Source organism: Phoca vitulina, unplaced genomic scaffold, assembly GCF_004348235.1.
Source record: "Phoca vitulina isolate PV1807 unplaced genomic scaffold, GSC_HSeal_1.0 scaffold3, whole genome shotgun sequence".
Taxonomy (NCBI): Eukaryota; Metazoa; Chordata; class Mammalia; order Carnivora; family Phocidae; genus Phoca; species Phoca vitulina.
The window spans coordinates 72,591,402-72,604,388 of record NW_022589706.1 but is presented as its reverse complement, the minus strand read 5'-3'; the positions used below and the strand labels follow the sequence as shown (position 1 = coordinate 72,604,388).

The window sequence follows — 12,987 nt, the reverse complement described above, 5'->3', positions numbered from 1 at the left end:
TTTGCATCTGTGTTCATCAGGGATATTTATTCATAATTTTCTTTTCTTCTGGTTTCCTTGTCTGGTTTTGGTATCAGGGTACTGCTGGTCTCATAAAATGAGTTTGAGTGTGTTCCCTCCTCTTCTGTTTTTTGGAAGAGTTTGAGAAGAATTGGTATTAATTCTTCTTTGATTGTTTGGTAGAATTCACCAGTGAAGTTATCTAGTCCTGGGCTTCTGTTTGTTGGGGGGTTTTTAATTACTGATTAAGATCTTCTTCATAGCCAGTTCCCATTTGAGAAAAAGAGACAGTAAGAAACTGGACTGTCTTATCTACTGTTATCATTATGAAAAGGGATTTATTTTTTAAAAAGTAACTTTCATATAAAGCCATACTAAATTTGTGCAAAATCAAGCCAGCCTCAAAAACAAAAGCCAGGCATTTTGGAACAAAAACAAGACAGAACACATCAACTAAGGCATAAGAAGCACAATTACATGAATACACAAAGAATAATGATTTTATAAAAACATGAATTTAGCCAGATAATAATGATGCTGAAATAAGAATTAGAAGAAAAGACAAAGATACATATTTATGATAAATGTGAACATCCAGATAAACAACAGAATAGCAATCATGAAGATTTATCCCAAATATTAGATGTCTGATTAAGACAATTATAAAATTGTATTTTTTTATATTTCATTATATTTATTATATTTCTAGTATCCCTCCATTTGAAACAGGAAAAAGGTAGACTTCAAGAGATAATAAAGTTTGATTAGTCAGTTCATTCAAATAATGTAAGATCTTTATTAATTAGATACTCACTTTGATTTTGTACTAAATTTTATATAAGATAATCATTGAAAGCAACTGAAAGATAACTAACCATTAAAGAAACATCAAGTATAACTTAATACATCGTATTTTCTAAATCAACAGGTTAAATCTGTAAAAAAAAAATTTCTACTAAGGAAAGCTAAATAGTTAACAGCTTCTACTTAAGTTGAATAGAATTTCAACAAAAGTGATCATTTCTTACCAATAGCTTTCCAGCCAATTATGGTGTTTTTTTTTTTATATTTAGTAACAATTATAAATAAACCTGACAGAAAAATGTAAGGGGAAAAATGGAAAAAGTCCGACTTCGAGAAATTTCTTAGAACACTTCACTGAATAAATCACTCTTTAGAAGCTCATTCCATTTTTCACTTTCCTTTCTCCCTCCTACCCTCCCCTTTCCTCTGTCTCTGTCTCTCTAATACCAATCTTGAGCTTAACAGTGTGAATCCAGACACTTCAAATGCTGTCTGCTTGGCATAGCTGGTTCCATTATAGTTAACTCAAGTAGTTAACTATCGAAATTACCATGATAATAAATACTAGGACTGTGGAAGCCAATCTAAAATTTGTTTTCATTTTTTTCAGATCATGAGATTTTTAGGGAGCAAATGAACCACAAGATGACTTCAAAACATATGTTTGCATGTTTGTGTGTTCTTAATGAATCACAACTAAATTATATTTATATTCCTTATGACTTTCAGACCTAAGAGACAGATTTATAGATTTTCAGGCAAATTAATCAAACTTCATGAAATAACCTAATGATCATCATGCAATAGTATGTGACTTCCATTCAATTACAAAGCCTAAATAGGAAGTTATTTTTCTTGAATATCTTGAATATCTTTAACTTGGATATATGTTCTAGTTATATACATGTTTTCAGCTATTTTGTGTATCTGTATATAGTTATATATAAGTTTTCTGTGATATTCTCTTCACTATGACGTATGAAACAGTCTTTTATATTACAAACTTAAAATGTTTTATTTGTGCTATTTTTGAAATGATAAGAACGTTACTGAGAAAAAAATTTAAAAAAAAGTTTTCTGTGGCATCTCTTCTTGCATAATTTAGGAAATAAGGCAGTGTTACGAAGAGTTTCTTTAAAGTACTTGTTTGGGATCAGTGGACAATTATTAGCTGGTAACTTGGTATAAACACCTCACAATAACTCATTTTTTTACATATATGTTTAGTAATTCAATTATTTTTAAAATATTTCTATATTATTTTATATTACTGTATGCTCATATGATTTTTACAGAAAAACAAGATTTTTACAAAAAAATCAGAAAACACAGAACAAAAGTAAATGTAAAAAAAAAAGAATTTACAATAGTACAACTCTCCAACAGATAAATTTTAACTTCCATATTCATCCATTGTATCCTGAAGTATATTTTAACTACATTTGGTTTAAATTTTTTTCTCAGTAACGTTATCATTTCAAAAATAGCACAAATAAAACATTTTAAGTTTGTAATATAAAAGACTGTTTCATATGTCACAGTGAAGAGAATATCAGAATTCACTGTCACATTAAAACACAAAACAATCTTTATGAACAATAGAGATCTAATCAAGGAAACTTAAATTGTAATACACATCACAATGAGAATTGGATTTGACTCTTCAAAACTCCTTGAAAGATGACATACGATTATTTTGTGCCACAGGACCTACTAGTAATCTTTCTCCTTTCCTCATTTTCTTTTTTATTTTATTTTTTTAGCTCTCTGAATGTCTCAAAAATTAACAAAATTTTAAGTGTCATCCCTGTTCTACTCCATCTTCACCAGAGGACAGGAGGAGCAAGAAGAGACATTGAAATTCCTATCACACAAGTGTGTACTTTCAGTATCTTGGATAAAAAGATTAATGAAGAAACGAAAGTACTGAACTAGTGAGCAGTGCTTTGGGAATGATCTATCCTACTCCTATCCACGTTGTTATGATAATAAATAATGTGACTCAATGCCCATTGCCTTTCTCAAACAAAACTGGTTTAAACACATTGGTTAAAACAAAAGTTTATGATACATAGGAATAAATCTTGAATCAGAGCTTAAAAACAATATTAATTTTTAAAATAACTTCTGGTGATCTCAAATAATGTGTTTAAATAGATAACTAATTTTTATTTTCATCATTTAAACCTTGAATCCTTTAACTCAGTTCAGTGATTTAATTTACTGTCTAGTAAGTTTATTGAGTTCAAAGGCCTGACCTCAATTTTCATTGCCTAACCATCTTTTCTTCTATGAAGCCATTTTCAGATAAATTATCTAAGTTGTCTGCAAAAAAACTTAGAAAAAATATATATGAACAAAATGAAACCCAGTCATTAATAAAAAGTTGGACTACGTGCCTAAATTCTTAAAAAGTAACAAAATACAAATACAAATCTGATTCAAAAATGCAAAGCAAAATCACATATATTTTATGGGAAGAGTAAACTTTCTCTTATTAACTGTAATGTTACCTGCACATGAATCTTTCTGCTTCAAGAGTCTCCGAGGTCAGAGGACAGAGGGACAAAGGTAAGATTCTGTGGTAAGTTCCTGGGCATGCTATGGTGGGGGGGGAGGGCGGTGTAGGGAATGAAATGTCAGGTGAGAAACCGGTATCAGGTATGGTCACCAAAGCAGTGGGCCCAGACTTGACCAAGACAGAGGATAAAACAGACAAAATAGCTCAAGCCCCAGCTCAGCTGTTCCCTTGCTCTGGGCCCTTTGCCAATCCCTGCACCTTCCCACACAAGATGCAGGGAGCAGCTGCCTCACCAGTTTGCTGTGAGGACTGGATGAGGTGTTCCAAGCAAAGACTTGTCATAGTTCCTTGCAAGCAGAAGGAGTGGTATTAGTAAATTGCTGTCATGTGCTGTGCTGCTTAAGCTTACTATTCAATTTTTGTGTGTTCATTCTTCAGATTTTTCTCTATCTCAAATTTTTTCGTTCCTTTCCCCTACTCTTTCATCTCCTATGCTATTTTTCTTTTCCTTCTCGCCCCATCCTCTTTCTCTCACTCTGACTCTCTATCCCTCTTCAGTTCCCCTTTCTTTTGCTTCATTTTACTCACTTTTAGTTTCTCTTTCTTTCTAGATTCATCACTGCGAGCAAAAAGTCTATAAAATATAGTTAGGGATTTAAGAAACATTGAAAATTTGTGTAAGGCCAACTAATACACTGTTATTAATTTTTCTTTTTCTTGTTGCACATTAATTTATTTAGCAAATAATCACTAAATCCATTCCATTCACAAAACACAATGGCCCAGAGCACCTGAAGTGCCACCAGTAAAATAACAATCTTGCTGGTGAGACAAATCAACTACACGTGGAACATGGTAAGACAAATCAACCACATATGGAAAACCAAAAAACAGTATATGAAAACAATCAAATAGATGTCATAATGCCACATGTAACTGTCAAATATAAGTCAGTCCTAGGTAGGAGTGCACAGGAGGGAAGATGACTATGGGTGGCAGTAATGAACCAATATCTTTTACAGAAAACATAAGCACTAAAATCAGGGACACTGAGAGGTTTTCATTTCCGTGGTTTATTGTTGACACTACTGAGTAGGTTAAGAAAACACATTAGTTTAAAAATGTTAGAGATGTGCTGGCTCTCTACAGAAGCTAGGGCTTTTATCATAAAATATTTCTACATGTTTCCATTTACTGGCAATTGTTTCTCTTTTCACCACACTCACACATCCACATTACCACATCACTCAGGCTCTGTAGGATAATCATGTTTTCAACATTTTACATCATAAAAGCCCTGCCAAGAGATCCCAAAACATCTGGATTAAAAAGTGAAAGCTTCAATCACTCAAGTATTTTATTTTATGGGATGTTAGATTATGACTTGAGCAAATCATGAAAGGATTAAATATTATATAAATGTGAACAGACCACATATCCATTTATATTTATTTGTTTGGTAGGTAATTAATGCAGAGTTATGAGCCTGAGTAAACACAGTAAGTGATTATGATTGAGTATAGTTCTTTGGACATCACATATATACTCTTTAAGGGTAAAACGGCAGTTGGCCTTTCTCTCAGGTCTTAATAGGCTTTTGAATTTAGAGAAACTCAAACAACATGTTCAAATAAATTAAAAATCTTTGAATATACTCAAAGCTATAACATGGTTAAAGGTATCTTAATAAGTATCAATACAAGAAGTGATGAACATGACAAGCAAGTAACCACTACGTTTAAAAATAATTTAACATCAAACAATCTATATCCATAAAATAGCATAATCACAGCTGATAGTATGGTTTAAAAATTAAAAGTATCTGTGTATTTTATCTCTGTTTAGATCCATATTGTTGGCTAAGAAACTGAATCACAGTCCCCGTGGCAATAATGTCAGAGAGTCAACCTGAACTTGGCAGATTTCCACACCAGGAGTTACGGTTTTATTCATTGACTCCTACGAATGCTCTGCTCCACAGAATTCTGAGGCTAATCAAAGTCGATGTTCGACTTGCCACCACACCAACACTTACTCTGCATAAGCACTCCCAAGACAGCTTGATGTGTAAAACTACTTTGAACAGACTTATATAGGTAAAGAAGAAAAGTCACAATGAAGGCTTTAGAAAGAAACCAAATCACCATGTTCATGCTATTCTTTCTCCCCAAAGAAAAAAACCTGGAAAGCATTTAGGATCTCTTTGTTTCTAATCCTTTCTGTAACCTCTAATTGAATAATTAGGTGCATATTGACCTAAAAATACAAATACATCGCTATTTCAAATGTTTAAATATTTGAGGCATAAAACATAGAGACTCCACATATTTATATTTTTAAATCTTAACTTAGAATGCACTATTACCAGCTACTATCATCAGCAATAACTTTAAAGGTTTATCTCTGGTGGAACAATATGGAATGATGGTACCAACAACAAAATGTATTAAAACAAAATCTGAATACTAGAAAGCCCTCCTAGTTTTAAGAGTAAAACTGTGAAGAAACAACACGGTTCAAACGCTGCAGTGCCATGTACATAGCTTTGTTTACATTGATGCGTTATGCTTCATAACAATGTCTTCTGCGATAGATAACAAAACTGACACGAATTACTAAAATATCCTTGCCTTTGTTTCTGAATGTCTACCTTGCTAAAAGAATTTATAACACTCTTGATCAAAAGTAAGTGACTTAGTAACTACATTTTCAAAACATTCATGTGTGCTAATATTTAAATGCGTAATTAATACTTTTAACATAGTTTTGGCATTTTTTCAAAAACCCTGTTTGGAAGAAAGCATCCTTGACTTTTATAACCTACGAATTCAGAGTTCCATGTCAGAGAGAACAGAAGAATTCCCGGTGTCAAAACTACGAACAATTAAATTACACCACAAGGACTTTCCACAACCCCAACACTTGATTCTAACCATGACAGTGTTGGAAAACGTGTAAGGGTAAACACACACCCCCTCCACTCCAACACATATACAGCACAAGACACATGTAAAATTTTTCATAGTTAAAAGTAACCTAAATTATACACTCCTGGGAGGGCTAAGCTAAACTGCATTTTCTTGACATGTGATTTATGTGCAGAAAATTTTTGAACCCCTTGAACTGCTCTATTCTAGACACCCTCTATGCCAAGAACGATTAAGTTCTGTCATTTTTTCTTGTGCTGGAATAGGCTTCACTGGCCTTGCAAACAATTTTTGGAGGGCAACAACAGGCTCTGAGACATAAAGCTTCTCCCACTACTCACTTTTGATTTCTGTACGCTTGATAGATGGTTGCCAGGTTCCCCGGGATGAGACATGAGGAGGAGGCACAGAATTGCTAGGGGTTTCCACTAAAAAGACCAGCAACGCAGGCAGCACTAATCCTGCACCTGTGATGTGTTATTCAGCAGTTAAGAAATGCAGTCCAGACTGTGGTTGCCTAATACAGCTCAGCTGTTTTTTCAGTCCTCCCTTTGATTATAAGCTGGCAAGAGAGATTATTCCAGTCAGGCATTGAGCTATGCTCAGGATACATGGCATATGACAGTGGAAAGGTAAAAGAGAAAGGAAACCTCAGAATCAAAAAAAATAAATAAAAAGAAAGAAAAGAAAAAAAGTCACTGACCACAGTGGATTACATATCATTTCCAGATGGTTAAAAGCTGCCTCTGATTATAAGCAAGGCAGAAAAATATAGAACATTTAAATATCTAGAAATCTATTTTTGATATTTCCCTTCTGCCATTCCGAATGGTACTTAAATGTGCAATTCTTAAGTTTATTTTAAAATAAGCACAACTTCACAAACTGATCAGGTACGTAAACATTTTTACATCTTTCTTTAAAGAGGTTTACCAAACCTAGAAGTCAAAGTCCTCTTATAGTTGGGAACCTTCCAAAATGTTGGGAAACCTGAAAACCAAACGATTGCCATGAATTTTTTCTTTTTATTAAATCCACCATATCGTTTGACCTATTAACATTTTTGATATAAAATCTGTATTTGAGACATAACTATCCTATTCACCATGTATGGTTAAAGCAGCATAAAATATTTACTTTACCCAGCATAAAATTACTAGCAAGTCCAAACTGATTTAAGAGACACATGTCACTCACAAGGCTGTCTACATGGCACTGTGGCTTCACAGAGATGAAGAAAAAACGGCCACGATGCTCAGGAGCCATAAAATCTAGTAGCGGACAGTGGAACAGAAGTTACTTTCTGTTGTTGTTCTTGTTCTTTAGTCATAAAAGGGCTGCTGACCGTTTCCTCACACCAACGCCTGCACTCCATTTCCTTTTACACTCTATATAAGCACAAAACCATCTGGCCCCCAGGCTAGTATCTGTGCCATTTTAAATAAATAATCTAAAACCTTACCCCAAAAAAACAGATACCCTTTCTTAATAGCAGATGGTTAAAAAATAAAAACAGAAAATTCATTTATAGGCACAAGAAGAGATGAAATGAAGAAAATATATCCATTTCAAAAAAATTAAAATTTAAATATATACATTAAAGACAATGTTCAATGTTTTATTTTTTTCACTGACTACATACTAATTACCTGCTACGCCAAGCAGTTTACAAAAAATATTAGAAAAACTCCCTATGATATATGTTAGGAACAACAGAGTAAAAAAAAAAATTCCTGTGTCCATAAAAACATTCTCTCTAATCAGAATTTGACAGGTCGTATGACTTATATTCAGACTTTGGGGTTAGAGATAATATCGCATTTAGAGTTCCAAGTAACACTCTCAGGCCAGCTGAAGGAGGACCAAAATCTAGGAGGTTATGCCACAACATGTTATATTCACCTTCTCCTGACTATTCCCATAATCCAGTTTGTGCATCCGAAATAAAACAAGACGGTAGACTTGGGTCCTGGGTAGGTATATGACTAGCAACATACAGACTTTTGATATTTTAAGATGAAAAAATTTTTTCTTCTGAATTAATTGGCCATTAAAATAAGGCTGAGATTTTGAACCACATCTGCTCTGTTTGATTTATAGGAATAAGGTTGCCAAAGGAAAATCTTGTTGACTTTTGGGCAGAAACACTGAGGAAAGATCTGAACTGAGGCTATGTTATTATAATGATTGTGTTATCTTAAATCTGAGTATGGCACACATTGGAACATTCTGGCCTGATACTGCTCAAGCTGTCCCTCTTTTGATAAACAAATGGCTTCAGTTTTCAAAACATTCTCCAAAAGCAATTTTATTATTTTTAATTTTTAATTGTATAAATTGTATAAAGACTCAGTGGCCCAGACTTTGAAAAGTGCACCTTTAAATTTGCTTCCTTTGTATTTCTTTATCCAATTTGTATCTCATTTATGCTAATAATATACATACCCACACACTAAATTCTAAGGCCAAAATGCTTCCTTCCTCCTCCTTCAAATAGTTATCAGTATGGGGTCTCATGACACACAAAAAGCCAAAAAAGAACAAAAAACCTGAATCTAAGGAGGCTACAGGAAAAATAATTACCTCTCATAAACCCTTTCTTCAGATAATTCTGTCTTTTAAATCACATCGACATAAGGTATCTGTGTGTGTTATATTTTTTGCCCTGAAATATTTTGATAAGCTGGGTATATGATTTTAAAGTTCAGAACCAGTATAAGAAGGTAAGAAATCTATACCTGCTTATGTTCTATTTAAATTACCAAAGTGCTCCCCAAGACGACTGATACTAATATGGGAGCAAAGGACAGTGGCTCTCTTAATTAGGTAGTTTAGTTAGAAAGTTGTCCACATTCATTTACATAAAGCATATGAGATCAAACAAAATATTTTACCAAAATGTAAGAGTTGATATTTCAGCTATTAAGAAACCGTTCTCTATGTTTACCTACAGAATGTCCTATTCTCCACCTAAAAACCCAGAAAATAATTCAGTAGAGAAGGCAAGACTTCTTATGATTTAATGAGTTGGAGATGGGTAAAACTTATCAACTCTAACAATTATGGTCATCAGACCTGTTGATCCTCACTAGGAGCAAAGTCTCATACTGGTTCATTGTTTTGTTTTGTCTTTTCCCTAAGGAAAAAGCATGATGATCTTTCAGAATGAATAGGCCCCACTTACAATAAATGATTACTTAACAATTAAAGTTATTTCTTTTCTTTCCATCTTTCTCCGAGGACAAAAAATATTTGCTTTCATCACTAAAACCACAGTAGCTACTTGATAGTAATGTGAAAATTTGCTGGTGACTCCCATTCTCTATCATCAAGTCAAATAGCCTGACCAGAAAAGTATTAAACTTGTGCTAATTATTAATTAGATAGAAGATCTGAGATAAAACACATCCCTCTAAGAGCAACTTCCTAAAATAGTTTCACCCCAGCTTTTGGAATACAGCACTTTGTGCATGCTAAAATTGTGGTAAAGGTAACATTGCTCTTCCAATTTCATACCAATAAGGGGGAAAGAAAGCCTTACCCAGCAGGCGCCATCCCAAACAGTCCACCCAGCCCCAACTGTGCCAGGCTCTTGCCTTTGTGGAATTCAGTGTCTCCTCACTCGCAAGAAAGTCTAAGCAGAGAGATCATTAGTTATGACATGTAGACGCTAGCAGATAATGTTGACTCACTTCAGGAACTATTAAACTATAAACAATGTGCTGAAAGCCATTTATCTGCATTTTAGGATAAACAGCAGAAGCTATTCAATTAAATAGACTGCAACGAATAAGCTGCTGAGGCCAAATGAAGTGAGGCTTAATTTTGAGAAGAAAAACCTGTGAATTTAATAAAAATCAATCCAGGATCCCATTTTATTTTATACTATAAATATAAAAGATATAGTTATAACATATTTTAAAAGGCCAGCTGATTCAGTTACCCAAGTTATTGCAGTTTCGTTCCAGTTCAAAGTAAATTTACTGATACTCGATAGATATTTTCCCTTAAGTGACAGTATTTATGGTAATACTCATGTTGAACAAATGTATGTTTATGAAGGAGCGCTTTACCTATCACTATATAAAAGGGAAAGCTGAATTAGGTCAGTTTTCTTTGTCAGCCGTCTCCCCACTCACAAGCAATTGAACTATTTGGAGAGAGAATTTCTAAATGACTCTTCCCGAGGAAAAGAAACACAACCTGAGTACTATTTTACATTTATTTTCATTTTTATGTAAATAAATATACATATTTCTACCCCCAGCATGTTAAAATGCTTCAAGAAAGACCCTAATCTATCATGGAACGTTGGATTCCACAGTTGACGAGGACAGCAGATAAATCAAGGCCCTTACTGCAAGTACCATACACAGGTAAAATGCTGCATTTAGAACTTATTTTTCCTACTTGTCAGAAAACAAATCGAAACCTGCTCTCTTTCACACTCCCAGATGTCAGAAGCTTTTCAAAACAATTCTGAGGTCAGGGAAGAGAACACACAGGTGTGTGTTATGTCAACTTCTGAAAGCAACTGAAAGTCCGCCTGGCATCTGATCCCTCCACCAACACATTCTTGTGGGCATTACAAATGCTCCCTGAAGGAATACCACACTAATGCTGACTAATTTTAAGAAACATCCCAAACCTCATTAGATCTACTCCTTAGCGGTATTGTTTGAAAGCATCTCTGCTAGTAACAGCAAACTCTCCACCACCTCTCAGCGAACCTTTAATCTCTTCTCCAATGTCACTTCTTCTGTTCTACTTTCACTGACAATACAACAGGTAGGGTAACAATTAAATAGTCAACATCAACACACAGGTTTCCGTCATATCGTGAAAACTATGACAAGCCGCAAGAAACTTAAATGTTGGGATATCAGTGACGAATGCTTAAGAGTAACTGGCTCACATGAATGGCCCCTGGGCCTTGGGAGAACCATTCTACATTTTGACCGTTGGATGTAACCAGCCTGAAACAGAAAGATGGCGGTAGTATTTCAGACCTGAAGCTACCAGTGCTTATGCTAAAAAGCCTCTATTCAACGCAAACAGCAACCTAAACAGGACACGTTCTTCATTTTAATAAAAGAAGTGATCAGAAGAATATTCTTGCCATTGAATGACTAGGTTCCAGTCGAGATTGGAAAAGTTCTCCCTGCCAGTAAAATGACCCAATAGTCACAGATTTCTGATTATGTTTATTAATGCTCCAGAATAATCACATCAATTTTGACCTTAATAATTCACTGTCAATCATATTCAAAAGATTTAGTATTTATATAACCCTTCCTCTTCTCTCTCTCTCTCTCTCACACACACACACGTAACCAGAGTGAGGATCCACAAGTAACAAATCATTGCCACAAAACCTGTCTTCTCCTGCCAAAGGTTTCTAGTATTTTCCAAACCTCAAAACTGTCTCACTACTGAATAACTGCCCCTCCAGCTAACAATGAAAAAACAGAAACATTTAAAACATTTTTTTCCCTTTTTCTTCTTCTCAGTCCATCATCAGGTGCCTCAACAGTCATGGCCTGAACAAGAGCTCATGCTCAGCGGGGTGCACCGTGGCACTCTCAACTTCTGCTGCGGTATTGGTAGCAGCTGGCACATTTACTTATAGATTTCTTATCTACATCCACCAAGTTCCTTAAGCTTTACTTTTCTTCTTAGTAGCAGCAAACACAGAGGCCTTCACCAATGAGATTCCATAATACACAGGGAAAACAGGAGCAGGGCTCGCTCTCTACTCGAGTATATGCGCAGAATATGCTTTTTGATCTGAGATCCTTTTCTGCTTTCCTTTCTCATTTTTTGTCTCCCAACCCCCAATGGCTTCTCAAAAACTTCAATATTCTTAAAGGCCCAGATGTCTCCTTTCTTCTTTCCCACTCCCACTGAGAAGATAGGAAACACCAGGTGTGAAATATCCCTGTTTGCTCCCCTCCACCCAACACATCCCCCTCACTGCTTGTGAGCTTTCATCCTTGCTTGTCATCTCAGGAGAGTTCCCCCCATTTGTCTGTTGGACCTCATCTCTTCTCCCACACCCAGATGCACCCCCAGGACCACAGTCTCTCTCACAGAGAATGGTGTGACTTCATACTTTCCTTCCCAGGTTATGAGCAAAGAGTAGTTTTCCCAGCCTAGATCAGCCCAGCTGAAGAAAGGTCTTAGGACAAAGAGAAAATGAGTGTACTGGAAAGAAAGGGAAAAAAAAAACTGAAAGGAAAACTTGACATGTTTATCTTGTGCCTTTATATCAAAATGTAGTAACTTATATACAAAACATGTAACCAAGCACCAGCTCTTACAATAGGCCAAGTCACATGTGTAACAGGATAACTAGACTCCAAACAGGTGTAAGAATCATGATTTCTAACCTTAGCTATGCTACTAACTCGAAATCTCCAAACTATCCAGAATGGTTTATTTTAAAAAACCAGCGCAGTGATGATTTACCAATAAGACTTAAACAGTAAACACAGGTTCTCAGGACATGTTTGTGTAAGGAATACCGATGAATGAATTAGATCACTAGAAAAGACTCAGCCAAACATAGCTGTCTAGATTAGAAATTTAGTGTGAAGCAAATGACCCTGAGTCAACACCATAATATAGCAGTGCCGCACAGTGACTGCTTTTCCCATGACTGCATTCCCTGGATGGGCAACAAAGAGTGACTGCAGGTGTTTCTAAAGAAAAGAATCGTGTGCAGCAAGATGCCAC

General features: G+C 35.1%; 1 protein-coding gene across 9 annotated transcripts in view; it reads right to left on the bottom strand.

The window, feature by feature from the left end:
* Positions 1-12,987, bottom strand: part of BMPR1B (bone morphogenetic protein receptor type 1B) — a 391,083-nt gene that overhangs the window by 58,954 nt on the left and 319,142 nt on the right. For 2 of the 9 annotated variants that reach the window (XM_032400863.1, XM_032400866.1), the window contains exon 2: positions 6,594-6,814. The exons of the other annotated variants lie outside the window; for them this stretch is intronic. The gene's annotated coding sequence lies outside the window, so the exon portion shown is untranslated. The remainder of the gene's footprint in view (positions 1-6,593; positions 6,815-12,987) is intronic. 9 annotated transcript variants of the gene reach the window in all.